At 36.0% G+C, this 20408-nt stretch overlaps 28 non-coding genes across 28 annotated transcripts; all 28 read left to right on the forward strand.

Moving 5' to 3' along the window:
• Positions 1-365: 365 nt before the first annotated feature.
• TRNAV-UAC (transfer RNA valine (anticodon UAC)) lies at positions 366-438 on the forward strand. Its single transcript has one exon. It is a non-coding gene; the product is annotated as a tRNA-Val (tRNA).
• A 291-nt stretch (positions 439-729) lies between these two features.
• On the forward strand, positions 730-802 carry TRNAV-UAC (transfer RNA valine (anticodon UAC)). The gene has a single exon. It is a non-coding gene; the product is annotated as a tRNA-Val (tRNA).
• Positions 803-1480: 678 nt separating this feature from the next.
• Positions 1481-1553, forward strand: TRNAV-UAC (transfer RNA valine (anticodon UAC)). Its single transcript has one exon. It is a non-coding gene; the product is annotated as a tRNA-Val (tRNA).
• A 291-nt stretch (positions 1554-1844) lies between these two features.
• On the forward strand, positions 1845-1917 carry TRNAV-UAC (transfer RNA valine (anticodon UAC)). Its single transcript has one exon. It is a non-coding gene; the product is annotated as a tRNA-Val (tRNA).
• Positions 1918-2591: 674 nt separating this feature from the next.
• Positions 2592-2664, forward strand: TRNAV-UAC (transfer RNA valine (anticodon UAC)). The gene has a single exon. It is a non-coding gene; the product is annotated as a tRNA-Val (tRNA).
• Positions 2665-3702: 1038 nt separating this feature from the next.
• On the forward strand, positions 3703-3775 carry TRNAI-UAU (transfer RNA isoleucine (anticodon UAU)). The gene has a single exon. It is a non-coding gene; the product is annotated as a tRNA-Ile (tRNA).
• A 1038-nt stretch (positions 3776-4813) lies between these two features.
• On the forward strand, positions 4814-4886 carry TRNAV-UAC (transfer RNA valine (anticodon UAC)). Its single transcript has one exon. It is a non-coding gene; the product is annotated as a tRNA-Val (tRNA).
• Positions 4887-5177: 291 nt separating this feature from the next.
• Positions 5178-5250, forward strand: TRNAV-UAC (transfer RNA valine (anticodon UAC)). The gene has a single exon. It is a non-coding gene; the product is annotated as a tRNA-Val (tRNA).
• Positions 5251-6288: 1038 nt separating this feature from the next.
• TRNAV-UAC (transfer RNA valine (anticodon UAC)) lies at positions 6289-6361 on the forward strand. The gene has a single exon. It is a non-coding gene; the product is annotated as a tRNA-Val (tRNA).
• Positions 6362-7399: 1038 nt separating this feature from the next.
• On the forward strand, positions 7400-7472 carry TRNAV-UAC (transfer RNA valine (anticodon UAC)). The gene has a single exon. It is a non-coding gene; the product is annotated as a tRNA-Val (tRNA).
• Positions 7473-8510: 1038 nt separating this feature from the next.
• On the forward strand, positions 8511-8583 carry TRNAV-UAC (transfer RNA valine (anticodon UAC)). Its single transcript has one exon. It is a non-coding gene; the product is annotated as a tRNA-Val (tRNA).
• Positions 8584-9257: 674 nt separating this feature from the next.
• Positions 9258-9330, forward strand: TRNAV-UAC (transfer RNA valine (anticodon UAC)). Its single transcript has one exon. It is a non-coding gene; the product is annotated as a tRNA-Val (tRNA).
• A 291-nt stretch (positions 9331-9621) lies between these two features.
• On the forward strand, positions 9622-9694 carry TRNAV-UAC (transfer RNA valine (anticodon UAC)). The gene has a single exon. It is a non-coding gene; the product is annotated as a tRNA-Val (tRNA).
• Positions 9695-10372: 678 nt separating this feature from the next.
• TRNAV-UAC (transfer RNA valine (anticodon UAC)) lies at positions 10373-10445 on the forward strand. Its single transcript has one exon. It is a non-coding gene; the product is annotated as a tRNA-Val (tRNA).
• Positions 10446-10736: 291 nt separating this feature from the next.
• Positions 10737-10809, forward strand: TRNAV-UAC (transfer RNA valine (anticodon UAC)). Its single transcript has one exon. It is a non-coding gene; the product is annotated as a tRNA-Val (tRNA).
• Positions 10810-11483: 674 nt separating this feature from the next.
• TRNAV-UAC (transfer RNA valine (anticodon UAC)) lies at positions 11484-11556 on the forward strand. The gene has a single exon. It is a non-coding gene; the product is annotated as a tRNA-Val (tRNA).
• Positions 11557-11847: 291 nt separating this feature from the next.
• On the forward strand, positions 11848-11920 carry TRNAV-UAC (transfer RNA valine (anticodon UAC)). The gene has a single exon. It is a non-coding gene; the product is annotated as a tRNA-Val (tRNA).
• Positions 11921-12594: 674 nt separating this feature from the next.
• TRNAV-UAC (transfer RNA valine (anticodon UAC)) lies at positions 12595-12667 on the forward strand. Its single transcript has one exon. It is a non-coding gene; the product is annotated as a tRNA-Val (tRNA).
• A 291-nt stretch (positions 12668-12958) lies between these two features.
• TRNAV-UAC (transfer RNA valine (anticodon UAC)) lies at positions 12959-13031 on the forward strand. Its single transcript has one exon. It is a non-coding gene; the product is annotated as a tRNA-Val (tRNA).
• Positions 13032-14816: 1785 nt separating this feature from the next.
• TRNAV-UAC (transfer RNA valine (anticodon UAC)) lies at positions 14817-14889 on the forward strand. Its single transcript has one exon. It is a non-coding gene; the product is annotated as a tRNA-Val (tRNA).
• Positions 14890-15180: 291 nt separating this feature from the next.
• TRNAV-UAC (transfer RNA valine (anticodon UAC)) lies at positions 15181-15253 on the forward strand. The gene has a single exon. It is a non-coding gene; the product is annotated as a tRNA-Val (tRNA).
• Positions 15254-15927: 674 nt separating this feature from the next.
• TRNAV-UAC (transfer RNA valine (anticodon UAC)) lies at positions 15928-16000 on the forward strand. Its single transcript has one exon. It is a non-coding gene; the product is annotated as a tRNA-Val (tRNA).
• Positions 16001-17402: 1402 nt separating this feature from the next.
• TRNAV-UAC (transfer RNA valine (anticodon UAC)) lies at positions 17403-17475 on the forward strand. Its single transcript has one exon. It is a non-coding gene; the product is annotated as a tRNA-Val (tRNA).
• A 674-nt stretch (positions 17476-18149) lies between these two features.
• On the forward strand, positions 18150-18222 carry TRNAV-UAC (transfer RNA valine (anticodon UAC)). The gene has a single exon. It is a non-coding gene; the product is annotated as a tRNA-Val (tRNA).
• Positions 18223-18513: 291 nt separating this feature from the next.
• TRNAV-UAC (transfer RNA valine (anticodon UAC)) lies at positions 18514-18586 on the forward strand. Its single transcript has one exon. It is a non-coding gene; the product is annotated as a tRNA-Val (tRNA).
• A 634-nt stretch (positions 18587-19220) lies between these two features.
• Positions 19221-19293, forward strand: TRNAV-UAC (transfer RNA valine (anticodon UAC)). The gene has a single exon. It is a non-coding gene; the product is annotated as a tRNA-Val (tRNA).
• A 291-nt stretch (positions 19294-19584) lies between these two features.
• TRNAV-UAC (transfer RNA valine (anticodon UAC)) lies at positions 19585-19657 on the forward strand. Its single transcript has one exon. It is a non-coding gene; the product is annotated as a tRNA-Val (tRNA).
• Positions 19658-20331: 674 nt separating this feature from the next.
• On the forward strand, positions 20332-20404 carry TRNAV-UAC (transfer RNA valine (anticodon UAC)). Its single transcript has one exon. It is a non-coding gene; the product is annotated as a tRNA-Val (tRNA).
• The last annotated feature ends 4 nt before the right edge of the window (positions 20405-20408 follow it).

Raw genomic sequence — 20408 nt, forward strand, 5'->3', positions numbered from 1 at the left:
TGTAGTGGTCATCACACCTGCTTTTCATTCAGTATGTCCTGAGATCTATCCTAAGTCAAATGAAAGCCAGAGTCATTAACCCTTGGTTATCCTCAATAAATTTTCTTTCAAAGCATTCTAATGTTCTGTAGATACCCATTTGAAGGAAAAAGAAATGAAATGACACATTTCAAACAATAATTTATTTGGAAGTGGTCATTACATCTGCTTTGCAAGTGGAAGCTCTTCACTTTGATCCCCACCAAAACTATGGGATTATCCTTTTGAACATGCGTCTGTTGAAGAAAATTACAATGTATGATTTTGGAATGATCAGGAGACACCCATGTACTGCAAAGGTCAATGAAAAACATAGGGACAAGTTGGGTTTCATAGTGTAGTGGTCATCACGTCTGCTTTACACGCAGAAGGTCCTGGGTTCAATCCCCAGTGAAACCAAGGGCTTAAGCTTTAACCATTGGTTATTTTTGAAAAACAATTATATGTAAGCATACTCAAATTCCATGGCCACCCATTTAAACGAAAGACAATTGAAATGACATATTACAATCTGTAATTCATATGGTAGCAGTCAATTTGTCTGATTTACAGTTAGATTGTCCTACTTTTTATCACTTATGAGCACATCTTTTTGAACAGGTTTCTTTAGAAGAAAATTATATTGTGTTTTGAAAGATCAGTGGACAACCGTTTTCTGCAGCTGTCATCCAATCCGACTGATCTGTGGTGGGTTTCATAGTGTAGTGGTCATCACGTCTGCTTTACACGCAGAAGGTCCTGGGTTCAATCCCCAGTGAAACCATAGTTTAATTTTTAACTTTTGGTTATCCTTATGAAATATTTTATGTAAGAATTCTCATGTTCAGTAGACACCCATTTAAAGCAAAGACAAATGAAATCACATATTTCAATATAGAATTCATATGGTGGTGGTCATTTAGTCTGATTTACAAGTGAAATGTTCAAGTTTTCATCCCCACTAAAAACCATGGTCATATCCTTCTGAACAGGATTCTCTAGAAGAAAGTTGCATTGTCTTTTCGGAAGATCATAAAACACCTGTGTACAACAACGGTCAATTAAAACACTGCTTAAGTGTTGTGTTTCAAAGTGTAGTGGTTATTACACCTGCTTTTCATTCAGTATGTCCTGAGATCTATCCTAAGTCAAATGAAAGCCAGAGTCATTAACCCTTGGTTATCCTCAATAAATTTTCTTTCGAAGCATTCTAATGTTCTGTAGATACCCATTTGAAGGAAGGAAAAAGAAATGAAATGACACATTTCAAACAATAATTTATTTGGAAGTGGTCATTACATCTGCTTTGCAAGTGGAAGCTCTTCACTTTGATCCCCACCAAAACTATGGGATTATCCTTTTGAACATGCGTTTGTTGAAGAAAATTACAATGTATGATTTTGGAATGATCAGGAGACACCCATGTACTGCAACGGTCAATGAAAAACAGAGGGACAAGTTGGGTTTCATAGTGTAGTGGTCATCACATCTGCTTTACACGCAGAAGGTCCTGGGTTCAATCCCCAGTGAAACCAAGGGCTTAAGCGTTAACCATTGGTCATTTTTAAAAAACAATTGTATGTAAGCATACTCAAATTCCATGGCCACCCATTTAAACGAAAGACAATTGAAATGACATATTACAATCTATAATTCATATGGTAGTGGTCAATTTGTCTGATTTACAGTTAGATTGTCCTACTTTTTATCACTTATGAGCACATCTTTTTGAACAGGTTTCTTTAGAAGAAAATTATATTGTGTTTTGAAAGATCAGTGGACAACCGTTTTCTGCAGCTGTCATCCAAACCAACTGACCTGTGGTGGGTTTCATAGTGTAGTGGTCATCACGTCTGCTTTACACGCAGAAGGTCCTGGGTTCAATCCCCAGTGAAACCATAGTTTAATTTTTAACTTTTGGTTATCCTTATGAAATATTTTATGTAAGAATTCTCATGTTCAGTAGACACCCATTTAAAGCAAAGACAAATGAAATCACATATTTCAATCTAGAATTCATATGGTGGTGGTCATTTAGTCTGATTTACAAGTGAAATGTTCAAGTTTTCATTCCCACTAAAAACCATGGTCATATCCTTCTGAACAGGATTCTCTAGAAGAAAGTTGCATTGTCTTTTCGGAAGATCATAAAACACCTGTGTACAACAACGGTCAATTAAAACACTGCTTAAGTGTTGTGTTTCAAAGTGTAGTGGTCATCACACCTGCTTTTCATTCAGTATGTCCTGAGATCTATCCTAAGTCAAATGAAAGCCAGAGTCATTAACCCTTGGTTATCCTCAATAAATTTTCTTTCGAAGCATTCTAATGTTCTGTAGATACCCATTTGAAGGAAAAAGAAATGAAATGACACATTTCAAACAATAATTTATTTGGAAGTGGTCATTACATCTGCTTTGCAAGTGGAAGCTCTTCACTTTGATCCCCACCAAAACTATGGGATTATCCTTTTGAACATGCGTCTGTTGAAGAAAATTACAATGTATGATTTTGGAATGATCAGGAGACACCCATGTACTGCAACGGTCAATGAAAAACATAGGGACATGTTGGGTTTCATAGTGTAGTGGTCATCACATCTGCTTTACATGCAGAAGGTCCTGGGTTCAATCCCCAGTGAAACCAAGGGCTTAATCTTTAACCATTGGTTATTTTTGAAAAACAATTATATGTAAGCATACTCAAATTCCATGGCCACCCATTTAAACGAAAGACAATTGAAATGACATATTACAATCTGTAATTCATATGGTAGCAGTCAATTTGTCTGATTTACAGTTAGATTGTCCTACTTTTTATCACTTATGAGCACATCTTTTTGAACAGGTTTCTTTAGAAGAAAATTATATTGTGTTTTGAAAGATCAGTGGACAACCGTTTTCTGCAGCTGTCATCCAAACCAACTGACCTGTGGTGGGTTTCATAGTGTAGTGGTCATCACGTCTGCTTTACACGCGGAAGGTCTTGGGTTCAATCCCCAGTGAAACCATAGTTTAATTTTTAACTTTTGGTTATCCTTATGAAATATTTTATGTAAGAATTCTCATGTTCAGTAGACACCCATTTAAAGCAAAGACAAATGAAATCACATATTTCAATCTAGAATTCATATGGTGGTGGTCATTTAGTCTGATTTACAAGTGAAATGTTCAAGTTTTCATCCCCACTAAAAACCATGGTCATATCCTTCTGAACAGGATTCTCTAGAAGAAAGTTGCATTGTCTTTTCGGAAGATCATAAAACACCTGTGTACAACAACGGTCAATTAAAACACTGCTTAAGTGTTGTGTTTCAAAGTGTAGTGGTCATCACACCTGCTTTTCATTCAGTATGTCCTGAGATCTATCCTAAGTCAAATGAAAGCCAGAGTCATTAACTCTTGGTTATCCTCAATAAATTTTCTTTCGAAGCATTCTAATGTTCTGTAGATACCCATTTGAAGGAAAAAGAAATGAAATGACACATTTCAAACAATAATTTATTTGGAAGTGGTCATTACATCTGCTTTGCAAGTGGAAGCTCTTCACTTTGATCCCCACCAAAACTATGGGATTATCCTTTTGAACATGCGTTTGTTGAAGAAAATTACAATGTATGATTTTGGAATGATCAGGAGACACCCATGTACTGCAACGGTCAATGAAAAACATAGGGACAAGTTGGGTTTCATAGTGTAGTGGTCATCACATCTGCTTTATACGCAGAAGGTCCTGGGTTCAATCCCCAGTGAAACCAAGGGCTTAAGCTTTAACCATTGGTTATTTTTAAAAAACAATTGTATGTAAGCATACTCAAATTCCATGGCCACCCATTTAAATGAAAGACAATTGAAATGACATATTACAATCTATAATTCATATGGTAGTAGTCAATTTGTCTGATTTACAGTTAGATTGTCCTACTTTTTATCACTTATGAGCACATCTTTTTGAACAGGTTTCTTTAGAAGAAAATTATATTGTGTTTTGAAAGATCAGTGGACAACCGTTTTCTGCAGCTGTCATCCAAACCAACTGATCTGTGGTGGGTTTCATAGTGTAGTGGTCATCACGTCTGCTTTACACACAGAAGGTCCTGGGTTCAATCCCCAGTGAAACCATAGTTTAATTTTTAACTTTTGGTTATCCTTATGAAATATTTTATGTAAGAATTCTCATGTTCAGTAGACACCCATTTAAAGCAAAGACAAATGAAATCACATATTTCAATCTAGAATTCATATGGTGGTGGTCATTTAGTCTGATTTACAAGTGAAATGTTCAAGTTTTCATCCCCACTAAAAACCATGGTCATATCCTTCTGAACAGGATTCTCTAGAAGAAAGTTGCATTGTCTTTTCGGAAGATCATAAAACACCTGTGTACAACAACGGTCAATTAAAACACTGCTTAAGTGTTGTGTTTCAAAGTGTAGTGGTCATCACACCTGCTTTTCATTCAGTATGTCCTGAGATCTATCCTAAGTCAAATGAAAGACAGAGTCATTAACCCTTGGTTATCCTCAATAAATTTTCTTTCGAAGCATTCTAATGTTCTGTAGATACCCATTTGAAGGAAAAAGAAATGAAATGACACATTTCAAACAATAATTTATTTGGAAGTGGTCATTACATCTGCTTTGCAAGTGGAAGCTCTTCACTTTGATCCCCACCAAAACTATGGGATTATCCTTTTGAACATGCGTTTGTTGAAGAAAATTACAATGTATGATTTTGGAATGATCAGGAGACACCCATGTACTGCAACGGTCAATGAAAAACATAGGGACAAGTTGGGTTTCATAGTGTAGTGGTCATCACATCTGCTTTACACGCAGAAGGTCCTGGGTTCAATCCCCAGTGAAACCAAGGGCTTAAGCTTTAACCATTGGTTATTTTTAAAAAACAATTGTATGTAAGCATACTCAAATTCCATGGCCACCCATTTAAACGAAAGACAATTGAAATGACATATTACAATCTGTAATTCATATGGTAGCAGTCAATTTGTCTGATTTACAGTTAGATTGTCCTACTTTTTATCACTTATGAGCACATCTTTTTGAACAGGTTTCTTTAGAAGAAAATTATATTGTGTTTTGAAAGATCAGTGGACAACCGTTTTCTGCAGCTGTCATCCAAACCAACTGACCTGTGGTGGGTTTCATAGTGTAGTGGTCATCACGTCTGCTTTACACGCAGAAGGTCCTGGGTTCAATCCCCAGTGAAACCATAGTTTAATTTTTAACTTTTGGTTATCCTTATGAAATATTTTATGTAAGAATTCTCATGTTCAGTAGACACCCATTTAAAGCAAAGACAAATGAAATCACATATTTCAATCTAGAATTCATATGGTGGTGGTCATTTAGTCTGATTTACAAGTGAAATGTTCAAGTTTTCATCCCCACTAAAAACCATGGTCATATCCTTCTGAACAGGATTCTCTAGAAGAAAGTTGCATTGTCTTTTCGGAAGATCATAAAACACCTGTGTACAACAACGGTCAATTAAAACACTGCTTAAGTGTTGTGTTTCAAAGTGTAGTGGTCATCACACCTGCTTTTCATTCAGTATGTCCTGAGATCTATCCTAAGTCAAATGAAAGCCAGAGTCATTAACCCTTGGTTATCCTCAATAAATTTTCTTTCAAAGCATTCTGATGTTCTGTAGATACCCATTTGAAGGAAAAAGAAATGAAATGACACATTTCAAACAATAATTTATTTGGAAGTGGTCATTACATCTGCTTTGCAAGTGGAAGCTCTTCACTTTGATCCCCACCAAAACTATGGGATTATCCTTTTGAACATGCGTTTGTTGAAGAAAATTACAATGTATGATTTTGGAATGATCAGGAGACACCCATGTACTGCAACGGTCAATGAAAAACCTAGGGACAAGTTGGGGTTCATAGTGTAGTGGTCATCACATCTGCTTTACACGCAGAAGGTCCTGGGTTCAATCCCCAGTGAAACCAAGGGCTTAAGCTTTAACCATTGGTTATTTTTAAAAAACAATTGTATGTAAGCATACTCAAATTCCATGGCCACCCATTTAAACGAAAGACAATTGAAATGACATATTACAATCTATAATTCATATGGTAGTAGTCAATTTGTCTGATTTACAGTTAGATTGTCCTACTTTTTATCACTTATGAGCACATCTTTTTGAACAGGTTTCTTTAGAAGAAAATTATATTGTGTTTTGAAAGATCAGTGGACAACCGTTTTCTGCAGCTGTCATCCAATCCAACTGATCTGTGGTGGGTTTCATAGTGTAGTGGTCATCACGTCTGCTTTACACGCAGAAGGTCCTGGGTTCAATCCCCAGTGAAACCATAGTTTAATTTTTAACTTTTGGTTATCCTTATGAAATATTTTATGTAAGAATTCTCATGTTCAGTAGACACCCATTTAAAGCAAAGACAAATGAAATCACATATTTCAATATAGAATTCATATGGTGGTGGTCATTTAGTCTGATTTACAAGTGAAATGTTCAAGTTTTCATCCCCACTAAAAACCATGGTCATATCCTTCTGAACAGGATTCTCTAGAAGAAAGTTGCATTGTCTTTTCGGAAGATCATAAAACACCTGTGTACAACAACGGTCAATTAAAACACTGCTTAAGTGTTGTGTTTCAAAGTGTAGTGGTCATCACACCTGCTTTTCATTCAGTATGTCCTGAGATCTATCCTAAGTCAAATGAAAGCCAGAGTCATTAACCCTTGGTTATCCTCAATAAATTTTCTTTCAAAGCATTCTAATGTTCTGTAGATACCCATTTGAAGGAAAAAGAAATGAAATGACACATTTCAAACAATAATTTATTTGGAAGTGGTCATTACATCTGCTTTGCAAGTGGAAGCTCTTCACTTTGATCCCCACCAAAACTATGGGATTATCCTTTTGAACATGCGTTTGTTGAAGAAAATTACAATGTATGATTTTGGAATGATCAGGAGACACCCATGTACTGCAACGGTCAATGAAAAACCTAGGGACAAGTTGGGGTTCATAGTGTAGTGGTCATCACATCTGCTTTACACGCAGAAGGTCCTGGGTTCAATCCCCAGTGAAACCAAGGGCTTAAGCTTTAACCATTGGTTATTTTTAAAAAACAATTGTATGTAAGCATACTCAAATTCCATGGCCACCCATTTAAACGAAAGACAATTGAAATGACATATTACAATCTATAATTCATATGGTAGTAGTCAATTTGTCTGATTTACAGTTAGATTGTCCTACTTTTTATCACTTATGAGCACATCTTTTTGAACAGGTTTCTTTAGAAGAAAATTATATTGTGTTTTGAAAGATCAGTGGACAACCGTTTTCTGCAGCTGTCATCCAATCCAACTGATCTGTGGTGGGTTTCATAGTGTAGTGGTCATCACGTCTGCTTTACACGCAGAAGGTCCTGGGTTCAATCCCCAGTGAAACCATAGTTTAATTTTTAACTTTTGGTTATCCTTATGAAATATTTTATGTAAGAATTCTCATGTTCAGTAGACACCCATTTAAAGCAAAGACAAATGAAATCACATATTTCAATATAGAATTCATATGGTGGTGGTCATTTAGTCTGATTTACAAGTGAAATGTTCAAGTTTTCATCCCCACTAAAAACCATGGTCATATCCTTCTGAACAGGATTCTCTAGAAGAAAGTTGCATTGTCTTTTCGGAAGATCATAAAACACCTGTGTACAACAACGGTCAATTAAAACACTGCTTAAGTGTTGTGTTTCAAAGTGTAGTGGTCATCACACCTGCTTTTCATTCAGTATGTCCTGAGATCTATCCTAAGTCAAATGAAAGCCAGAGTCATTAACCCTTGGTTATCCTCAATAAATTTTCTTTCAAAGCATTCTAATGTTCTGTAGATACCCATTTGAAGGAAAAAGAAATGAAATGACACATTTCAAACAATAATTTATTTGGAAGTGGTCATTACATCTGCTTTGCAAGTGGAAGCTCTTCACTTTGATCCCCACCAAAACTATGGGATTATCCTTTTGAACATGCGTTTGTTGAAGAAAATTACAATGTATGATTTTGGAATGATCAGGAGACACCCATGTACTGCAACGGTCAATGAAAAACCTAGGGACAAGTTGGGGTTCATAGTGTAGTGGTCATCACATCTGCTTTACACGCAGAAGGTCCTGGGTTCAATCCCCAGTGAAACCAAGGGCTTAAGCTTTAACCATTGGTTATTTTTAAAAAACAATTGTATGTAAGCATACTCAAATTCCATGGCCACCCATTTAAACGAAAGACAATTGAAATGACATATTACAATCTATAATTCATATGGTAGTAGTCAATTTGTCTGATTTACAGTTAGATTGTCCTACTTTTTATCACTTATGAGCACATCTTTTTAAACAGGTTTCTTTAGAAGAAAATTATATTGTGTTTTGAAAGATCAGTGGACAACCGTTTTCTGCAGCTGTCATCCAATCCAACTGATCTGTGGTGGGTTTCATAGTGTAGTGGTCATCACGTCTGCTTTACACGCAGAAGGTCCTGGGTTCAATCCCCAGTGAAACCATAGTTTAATTTTTAACTTTTGGTTATCCTTATGAAATATTTTATGTAAGAATTCTCATGTTCAGTAGACACCCATTTAAAGCAAAGACAAATGAAATCACATATTTCAATATAGAATTCATATGGTGGTGGTCATTTAGTCTGATTTACAAGTGAAATGTTCAAGTTTTCATCCCCACTAAAAACCATGGTCATATCCTTCTGAACAGGATTCTCTAGAAGAAAGTTGCATTGTCTTTTCGGAAGATCATAAAACACCTGTGTACAACAACGGTCAATTAAAACACTGCTTAAGTGTTGTGTTTCAAAGTGTAGTGGTCATCACACCTGCTTTTCATTCAGTATGTCCTGAGATCTATCCTAAGTCAAATGAAAGCCAGAGTCATTAACCCTTGGTTATCCTCAATAAATTTTCTTTCAAAGCATTCTAATGTTCTGTAGATACCCATTTGAAGGAAAAAGAAATGAAATGACACATTTCAAACAATAATTTATTTGGAAGTGGTCATTACATCTGCTTTGCAAGTGGAAGCTCTTCACTTTGATCCCCACCAAAACTATGGGATTATCCTTTTGAACATGCGTTTGTTGAAGAAAATTACAATGTATGATTTTGGAATGATCAGGAGACACCCATGTACTGCAACGGTCAATGAAAATCATAGGGACAAGTTGGGTTTCATAGTGTAGTGGTCATCACATCTGCTTTACACGCAGAAGGTCCTGGGTTCAATCCCCAGTGAAACCAAGGGCTTAAGCTTTAACCATTGGTTATTTTTAAAAAACAATTGTATGTAAGCATACTCAAATTCCATGGCCACCCATTTAAACGAAAGACAATTGAAATGACATATTACAATCTATAATTCATATGGTAGTAGTCAATTTGTCTGATTTACAGTTAGATTGTCCTACTTTTTATCACTTATGAGCACATCTTTTTAAACAGGTTTCTTTAGAAGAAAATTATATTGTGTTTTGAAAGATCAGTGGACAACCGTTTTCTGCAGCTGTCATCCAATCCAACTGATCTGTGGTGGGTTTCATAGTGTAGTGGTCATCACGTCTGCTTTACACGCAGAAGGTCCTGGGTTCAATCCCCAGTGAAACCATAGTTTAATTTTTAACTTTTGGTTATCCTTATGAAATATTTTATGTAAGAATTCTCATGTTCAGTAGACACCCATTTAAAGCAAAGACAAATGAAATCACATATTTCAATCTAGAATTCATATGGTGGTGGTCATTTAGTCTGATTTACAAGTGAAATGTTCAAGTTTTCATCCCCACTAAAAACCATGGTCATATCCTTCTGAACAGGATTCTCTAGAAGAAAGTTGCATTGTCTTTTCGGAAGATCATAAAACACCTGTGTACAACAACGGTCAATTAAAACACTGCTTAAGTGTTGTGTTTCAAAGTGTAGTGGTCATCACACCTGCTTTTCATTCAGTATGTCCTGAGATCTATCCTAAGTCAAATGAAAGCCAGAGTCATTAACCCTTGGTTATCCTCAATAAATTTTCTTTCGAAGCATTCTAATGTTCTGTAGATACCCATTTGAAGGAAGGAAAAAGAAATGAAATGACACATTTCAAACAATAATTTATTTGGAAGTGGTCATTACATCTGCTTTGCAAGTGGAAGCTCTTCACTTTGATCCCCACCAAAACTATGGGATTATCCTTTTGAACATGCGTTTGTTGAAGAAAATTACAATGTATGATTTTGGAATGATCAGGAGACACCCATGTACTGCAACGGTCAATGAAAAACAGAGGGACAAGTTGGGTTTCATAGTGTAGTGGTCATCACATCTGCTTTACACGCAGAAGGTCCTGGGTTCAATCCCCAGTGAAACCAAGGGCTCAAGCGTTAACCATTGGTTATTTTTAAAAAACAATTGTATGTAAGCATACTCAAATTCCATGGCCACCCATTTAAACGAAAGACAATTGAAATGACATATTACAATCTATAATTCATATGGTAGTGGTCAATTTGTCTGATTTACAGTTAGATTGTCCTACTTTTTATCACTTATGAGCACATCTTTTTGAACAGGTTTCTTTAGAAGAAAATTATATTGTGTTTTGAAAGATCAGTGGACAACCGTTTTCTGCAGCTGTCATCCAATCCAACTGATCTGTGGTGGGTTTCATAGTGTAGTGGTCATCACGTCTGCTTTACACGCAGAAGGTCCTGGGTTCAATCCCCAGTGAAACCATAGTTTAATTTTTAACTTTTGGTTATCCTTATGAAATATTTTATGTAAGAATTCTCATGTTCAGTAGACACCCATTTAAAGCAAAGACAAATGAAATCACATATTTCAATCTAGAATTCATATGGTGGTGGTCATTTAGTCTGATTTACAAGTGAAATGTTCAAGTTTTCATCCCCACTAAAAACCATGGTCATATCCTTCTGAACAGGATTCTCTAGAAGAAAGTTGCATTGTCTTTTCGGAAGATCATAAAACACCTGTGTACAACAACGGTCAATTAAAACACTGCTTAAGTGTTGTGTTTCAAAGTGTAGTGGTCATCACACCTGCTTTTCATTCAGTATGTCCTGAGATCTATCCTAAGTCAAATGAAAGCCAGAGTCATTAACCCTTGGTTATCCTCAATAAATTTTCTTTCGAAGCATTCTAATGTTCTGTAGATACCCATTTGAAGGAAAAAGAAATGAAATGACACATTTCAAACAATAATTTATTTGGAAGTGGTCATTACATCTGCTTTGCAAGTGGAAGCTCTTCACTTTGATCCCCACCAAAACTATGGGATTATCCTTTTGAACATGCGTCTGTTGAAGAAAATTACAATGTATGATTTTGGAATGATCAGGAGACACCCATGTACTGCAACGGTCAATGAAAAACATTGGGACAAGTTGGGTTTCATAGTGTAGTGGTCATCACATCTGCTTTACACGCAGAAGGTCCTGGGTTCAATCCCCAGTGAAACCAAGGGCTTAATCTTTAACCATTGGTTATTTTTGAAACACAATTATATGTAAGCATACTCAAATTCCATGGCCACCCATTTAAACAAAAGACAATTGAAATGACATTTTACAATCTGTAATTCATATGGTAGCAGTCAATTTGTCTGATTTACAGTTAGATTGTCCTACTTTTTATCACTTATGAGCACATCTTTTTGAACAGGTTTCTTTAGAAGAAAATTATATTGTGTTTTGAAAGATCAGTGGACAACCGTTTTCTGCAGCTGTCATCCAAACCAACTGACCTGTGGTGGGTTTCATAGTGTAGTGGTCATCACGTCTGCTTTACACGCAGAAGGTCCTGGGTTCAATCCCCAGTGAAACCATAGTTTAATTTTTAACTTTTGGTTATCCTTATGAAATATTTTATGTAAGAATTCTCATGTTCAGTAGACACCCATTTAAAGCAAAGACAAATGAAATCACATATTTCAATCTAGAATTCATATGGTGGTGGTCATTTAGTCTGATTTACAAGTGAAATGTTCAAGTTTTCATTCCCACTAAAAACCATGGTCATATCCTTCTGAACAGGATTCTCTAGAAGAAAGTTGCATTGTCTTTTCGGAAGATCATAAAACACCTGTGTACAACAACGGTCAATTAAAACACTGCTTAAGTGTTGTGTTTCAAAGTGTAGTGGTCATCACACCTGCTTTTCATTCAGTATGTCCTGAGATCTATCCTAAGTCAAATGAAAGCCAGAGTCATTAACCCTTGGTTATCCTCAATAAATTTTCTTTCGAAGCATTCTAATGTTCTGTAGATACCCATTTGAAGGAAAAAGAAATGAAATGACACATTTCAAACAATAATTTATTTGGAAGTGGTCATTACATCTGCTTTGCAAGTGGAAGCTCTTCACTTTGATCCCCACCAAAACTATGGGATTATCCTTTTGAACATGCGTCTGTTGAAGAAAATTACAATGTATGATTTTGGAATGATCAGGAGACACCCATGTACTGCAACGGTCAATGAAAAACATAGGGACATGTTGGGTTTCATAGTGTAGTGGTCATCACATCTGCTTTACATGCAGAAGGTCCTGGGTTCAATCCCCAGTGAAACCAAGGGCTTAATCTTTAACCATTGGTTATTTTTGAAAAACAATTATATGTAAGCATACTCAAATTCCATGGCCACCCATTTAAACGAAAGACAATTGAAATGACATATTACAATCTGTAATTCATATGGTAGCAGTCAATTTGTCTGATTTACAGTTAGATTGTCCTACTTTTTATCACTTATGAGCACATCTTTTTGAACAGGTTTCTTTAGAAGAAAATTATATTGTGTTTTGAAAGATCAGTGGACAACCGTTTTCTGCAGCTGTCATCCAAACCAACTGACCTGTGGTGGGTTTCATAGTGTAGTGGTCATCACGTCTGCTTTACACGCGGAAGGTCCTGGGTTCAATCCCCAGTGAAACCATAGTTTAATTTTTAACTTTTGGTTACCCTTATGAAATATTTTATGTAAGAATTCTCATGTTCAGTAGACACCCATTTAAAGCAAAGACAAATGAAATCACATATTTCAATCTAGAATTCATATGGTGGTGGTCATTTAGTCTGATTTACAAGTGAAATGTTCAAGTTTTCATCCCCACTAAAAACCATGGTCATATCCTTCTGAACAGGATTCTCTAGAAGAAAGTTGCATTGTCTTTTCGGAAGATCATAAAACACCTGTGTACAACAACGGTCAATTAAAACACTGCTTAAGTGTTGTGTTTCAAAGTGTAGTGGTCATCACACCTGCTTTTCATTCAGTATGTCCTGAGATCTATCCTAAGTCAAATGAAAGCCAGAGTCATTAACCCTTGGTTATCCTCAATAAATTTTCTTTCGAAGCATTCTAATGTTCTGTAGATACCCATTTGAAGGAAAAAGAAATGAAATGACACATTTCAAACAATAATTTATTTGGAAGTGGTCATTACATCTGCTTTGCAAGTGGAAGCTCTTCACTTTGATCCCCACCAAAACTATGGGATTATCCTTTTGAACATGCGTCTGTTGAAGAAAATTACAATGTATGATTTTGGAATGATCAGGAGACACCCATGTACTGCAACGGTCAATGAAAAACATAGGGACAAGTTGGGGTTCATAGTGTAGTGGTCATCACATCTGCTTTACACGCAGAAGGTCCTGGGTTCAATCCCCAGTGAAACCAAGGGCTTAATCTTTAACCATTGGTTATTTTTGAAAAACAATTATATGTAAGCATACTCAAATTCCATGGCCACCCATTTAAACGAAAGACAATTGAAATGACATATTACAATCTGTAATTCATATGGTAGCAGTCAATTTGTCTGATTTACAGTTAGATTGTCCTACTTTTTATCACTTATGAGCACATCTTTTTGAACAGGTTTCTTTAGAAGAAAATTATATTGTGTTTTGAAAGATCAGTGGACAACCGTTTTCTGCAGCTGTCATCCAAACCAACTGATCTGTGGAGGGTTTCATAGTGTAGTGGTCATCACGTCTGCTTTACACACAGAAGGTCCTGGGTTCAATCCCCAGTGAAACCATAGTTTAATTTTTAACTTTTGGTTATCCTTATGAAATATTTTATGTAAGAATTCTCATGTTCAGTAGACACCCATTTAAAGCAAAGACAAATGAAATCACATATTTCAATCTAGAATTCATATGGTGGTGGTCATTTAGTCTGATTTACAAGTGAAATGTTCAAGTTTTCATCCCCACTAAAAACCATGGTCATATCCTTCTGAACAGGATTCTCTAGAAGAAAGTTGCATTGTCTTTTCGGAAGATCATAAAACACCTGTGTACAACAACGGTCAATTAAAACACTGCTTAAGTGTTGTGTTTCAAAGTGTAGTGGTCATCACACCTGCTTTTCATTCAGTATGTCCTGAGATCTATCCTAAGTCAAATGAAAGCCAGAGTCATTAACCCTTGGTTATCCTCAATAAATTTTCTTTCGAAGCATTCTAATGTTCTGTAGATACCCATTTGAAGGAAAAAGAAATGAAATGACACATTTCAAACAATAATTTATTTGGAAGTGGTCATTACATCTGCTTTGCAAGTGGAAGCTCTTCACTTTGATCCCCACCAAAACTATGGGATTATCCTTTTGAACATGCGTTTGTTGAAGAAAATTACAATGTATGATTTTGGAATTATCAGGAGACACCCATGTACTGCAACGGTCAATGAAAAACATAGGGACAAGTTGGGTTTCATAGTGTAGTGGTCATCACATCTGCTTTACACGCAGAAGGTCCTGGGTTCAATCCCCAGTGAAACCAAGGGCTTAAGCTTTAACCATTGGTTATTTTTAAAAAACAATTGTATGTAAGCATACTCAAATTCCATGGCCACCCATTTAAACGAAAGACAATTGAAATGACATATTACAATCTGTAATTCATATGGTAGCAGTCAATTTGTCTGATTTACAGTTAGATTGTCCTACTTTTTATCACTTATGAGCACATCTTTTTGAACAGGTTTCTTTAGAAGAAAATTATATTGTGTTTTGAAAGATCAGTGGACAACCGTTTTCTGCAGCTGTCATCCAAACCAACTGACCTGAGGTGGGTTTCATAGTGTAGTGGTCATCACGTCTGCTTTACACGCAGAAGGTCCTGGGTTCAATCCCCAGTGAAACCATAGTTTAATTTTTAACTTTTGGTTATCCTTATGAAATATTTTATGTAAGAATTCTCATGTTCAGTAGACACCCATTTAAAGCAAAGACAAATGAAATCACATATTTCAATCTAGAATTCATATGGTGGTGGTCATTTAGTCTGATTTACAAGTGAAATGTTCAAGTTTTCATCCCCACTAAAAACCATGGTCATATCCTTCTGAACAGGATTCTCTAGAAGAAAGTTGCATTGTCTTTTTGGAAGATCATAAAACACTTGTGTACAACAACGGTCAATTAAAACACTGCTTAAGTGTTGTGTTTCAAAGTGTAGTGGTCATCACACCTGCTTTTCATTCAGTATGTCCTGAGATCTATCCTAAGTCAAATGAAAGCCAGAGTCATTAACCCTTGGTTATCCTCAATAAATTTTCTTTCGAAGCATTCTAATGTTCTGTAGATACCCATTTGAAGGAAAAAGAAATGAAATGACACATTTCAAACAATAATTTATTTGGAAGTGGTCATTACATCTGCTTTGCAAGTGGAAGCTCTTCACTTTGATCCCCACCAAAACTATGGGATTATCCTTTTGAACATGCGTCTGTTGAAGAAAATTACAATGTATGATTTTGGAATGATCAGGAGACACCCATGTACTGCAAAGGTCAATGAAAATCATAGGGACAAGTTGGGTTTCATAGTGTAGTGGTCATCACGTCTGCTTTACACGCAGAAGGTCCTGGGTTCAATCCCCGGTGAAACCAAGGGCTTAAGCTTTAACCATTGGTTATTTTTGAAAAACAATTATATGTAAGCATACTCAAATTCCATGGCCACCCATTTAAACGAAAGACAATTGAAATGACATATTACAATCTGTAATTCATATGGTAGCAGTCAATTTGTCTGATTTACAGTTAGATTGTCCTACTTTTTATCACTTATGAGCACATCTTTTTGAACAGGTTTCTTTAGAAGAAAATTATATTGTGTTTTGAAAGATCAGTGGACAACCGTTTTCTGCAGCTGTCATCCAATCCGACTGATCTGTGGTGGGTTTCATAGTGTAGTGGTCATCACGTCTGCTTTACACGCAAAAGGTCCTGGGTTCAATCCCCAGTGAAACCATAGTTTAATTTTTAACTTTTGGTTATCCTTATGAAATATTTTATGTAAGAATTCTCATGTTCAGTAGACACCCATTTAAAGCAAAGACAAATGAAATCACATATTTCAATCTAGAATTCATATGGTGGTGGTCATTTAGTCTGATTTACAAGTGAAATGTTCAAGTTTTCATCCCCACTAAAAACCATGGTCATATCCTTCTGAACAGGATTCTCTAGAAGAAAGTTGCATTGTCTTTTCGGAAGATCATAAAACACCTGTGTACAACAACGGTCAATTAAAACACTGCTTAAGTGTTGTGTTTCAAAGTGTAGTGGTCATCACACCTGCTTTTCATTCAGTATGTCCTGAGATCTATCCTAAGTCAAATGAAAGCCAGAGTCATTAACCCTTGGTTATCCTCAATAAATTTTCTTTCGAAGCATTCTAATGTTCTGTAGATACCCATTTGAAGGAAAAAGAAATGAAATGACACATTTCAAACAATAATTTATTTGGAAGTGGTCATTACATCTGCTTTGCAAGTGGAAGCTCTTCACTTTGATCCCCACCAAAACTATGGGATTATCCTTTTGAACATGCGTCTGTTGAAGAAAATTACAATGTATGATTTTGGAATGATCAGGAGACACCCATGTACTGCAACGGTCAATGAAAAACATTGGGACAAGTTGGGTTTCATAGTGTAGTGGTCATCACATCTGCTTTACACGCAGAAGGTCCTGTGTTCAATCCCCAGTGAAACCAAGGGCTTAATCTTTAACCATTGGTTATTTTTGAAACACAATTATATGTAAGCATACTCAAATTCCATGGCCACCCATTTAAACAAAAGACAATTGAAATGACATTTTACAATCTGTAATTCATATGGTAGCAGTCAATTTGTCTGATTTACAGTTAGATTGTCCTACTTTTTATCACTTATGAGCACATCTTTTTGAACAGGTTTCTTTAGAAGAAAATTATATTGTGTTTTGAAAGATCAGTGGACAACCGTTTTCTGCAGCTGTCATCCAAACCAACTGACCTGTGGTGGGTTTCATAGTGTAGTGGTCATCACGTCTGCTTTACACGCAGAAGGTCCTGGGTTCAATCCCCAGTGAAACCATAGTTTAATTTTTAACTTTTGGTTATCCTTATGAAATATTTTATGTAAGAATTCTCATGTTCAGTAGACACCCATTTAAAGGAAAGACAAATGAAATCACATATTTCAATCTAGAATTCATATGGTGGTGGTCATTTAGTCTGATTTACAAGTGAAATGTTCAAGTTTTCATCCCCACTAAAAACCATGGTCATATCCTTCTGAACAGGATTCTCTAGAAGAAAGTTGCATTGTCTTTTCGGAAGATCATAAAACACCTGTGTACAACAATGGTCAATTAAAACACTGCTTAAGTGTTGTGTTTCAAAGTGTAGTGGTCATCACACCTGCTTTTCATTCAGTATGTCCTGAGATCTATCCTAAGTCAAATGAAAGCCAGAGTCATTAACCCTTGGTTATCCTCAATAAATTTTCTTTCGAAGCATTCTAATGTTCTGTAGATACCCATTTGAAGGAAAAAGAAATGAAATGACACATTTCAAACAATAATTTATTTGGAAGTGGTCATTACATCTGCTTTGCAAGTGGAAGCTCTTCACTTTGATCCCCACCAAAACTATGGGATTATCCTTTTGAACATGCGTCTGTTGAAGAAAATTACAATGTATGATTTTGGAATGATCAGGAGACACCCATGTACTGCAACGGTCAATGAAAAACATAGGGACATGTTGGGTTTCATAGTGTAGTGGTCATCACATCTGCTTTACATGCAGAAGGTCCTGGGTTCAATCCCCAGTGAAACCAAGGGCTTAATCTTTAACCATTGGTTATTTTTGAAAAACAATTATATGTAAGCATACTCAAATTCCATGGCCACCCATTTAAACGAAAGACAATTGAAATGACATATTACAATCTGTAATTCATATGGTAGCAGTCAATTTGTCTGATTTACAGTTAGATTGTCCTACTTTTTATCACTTATGAGCACATCTTTTTGAACAGGTTTCTTTAGAAGAAAATTATATTGTGTTTTGAAAGATCAGTGGACAACCGTTTTCTGCAGCTGTCATCCAAACCAACTGACCTGTGGTGGGTTTCATAGTGTAGTGGTCATCACGTCTGCTTTACACGCGGAAGGTCCTGGGTTCAATCCCCAGTGAAACCATAGTTTAATTTTTAACTTTTGGTTATCCTTATGAAATATTTTATGTAAGAATTCTCATGTTCAGTAGACACCCATTTAAAGCAAAGACAAATGAAATCACATATTTCAATCTAGAATTCATATGGTGGTGGTCATTTAGTCTGATTTACAAGTGAAATGTTCAAGTTTTCATCCCCACTAAAAACCATGGTCATATCCTTCTGAACAGGATTCTCTAGAAGAAAGTTGCATTGTCTTTTCGGAAGATCATAAAACACCTGTGTACAACAACGGTCAATTAAAACACTGCTTAAGTGTTGTGTTTCAAAGTGTAGTGGTCATCACACCTGCTTTTCATTCAGTATGTCCTGAGATCTATCCTAAGTCAAATGAAAGCCAGAGTCATTAACCCTTGGTTATCCTCAATAAATTTTCTTTCGAAGCATTCTAATGTTCTGTAGATACCCATTTGAAGGAAAAAGAAATGAAATGACACATTTCAAACAATAATTTATTTGGAAGTGGTCATTACATCTGCTATGGGATTATCCTTTTGAACATGCGTCTGTTGAAGAAAATTACAATGTATGATTTTGGAATGATCAGGAGACACCCATGTACTGCAACGGTCAATGAAAAATATAGGGACAAGTTGGGTTTCATAGTGTAGTGGTCATCACATCTGCTTTACACGCAGAAGGTCCTGGGTTCAATCCCCAGTGAAACCAAGGGCTTAAGCTTTAACCATTGGTTATTTTTAAAAAACAATTGTATGTAAGCATACTCAAATTCCATGGCCACCCATTTAAACGAAAGACAATTGAAATGACATATTACAATCTATAATTCATATGGTAGTAGTCAATTTGTCTGATTTACAGTTAGATTGTCCTACTTTTTATCACTTATGAGCACATCTTTTTGAACAGGTTTCTTTAGAAGAAAATTATATTGTGTTTTGAAAGATCAGTGGACAACCATTTTCTGCAGCTGTCATCCAAACCAACTGACCTGTGGTGGGTTTCATAGTGTAGTGGTCATCACGTCTGCTTTACACGCAGAAGGTCCTGGGTTCAATCCCCAGTGAAACCATAGTTTAATTTTTAACTTTTGGTTATCCTTATGAAATATTTTATGTAAGAATTCTCATGTTCAGCAGACACCCATTTAAAGCAAAGACAAATGAAATCACATATTTCAATCTAGAATTCATATGGTGGTGGTCATTTAGTCTGATATACAAGTGAAATGTTCAAGTTTTCATCCCCACTAAAAACCATGGTCATATCCTTCTGAACAGGATTCTCTAGAAGAAAGTTGCATTGTCTTTTCGGAAGATCATAAAACACCGGTGTACAACAACGGTCAATTAAAACACTGCTTAAGTGTTGTGTTTCAAAGTGTAGTGGTCATCACACCTGCTTTTCATTCAGTATGTCCTGAGATCTATCCTAAGTCAAATGAAAGCCAGAGTCATTAACCCTTGGTTATCCTCAATAAATTTTCTTTCGAAGCATTCTAATGTTCTGTAGATACCCATTTGAAGGAAAAAGAAATGAAATGACACATTTCAAACAATAATTTATTTGGAAGTGGTCATTACATCTGCTTTGCAAGTGGAAGCTCTTCACTTTGATCCCCACCAAAACTATGGGATTATCCTTTTGAACATGCGTCTGTTGAAGAAAATTACAATGTATGATTTTGGAATGATCAGGAGACACCCATGTACTGCAACGGTCAATGAAAAACATAGGGACATGTTGGGTTTCATAGTGTAGTGGTCATCACATCTGCTTTACATGCAGAAGGTCCTGGGTTCAATCCCCAGTGAAACCAAGGG

This window comes from Engystomops pustulosus, chromosome 7 (genome assembly GCF_040894005.1).
Source record: "Engystomops pustulosus chromosome 7, aEngPut4.maternal, whole genome shotgun sequence".
NCBI classification, from domain to species: Eukaryota; Metazoa; Chordata; class Amphibia; order Anura; family Leptodactylidae; genus Engystomops; species Engystomops pustulosus.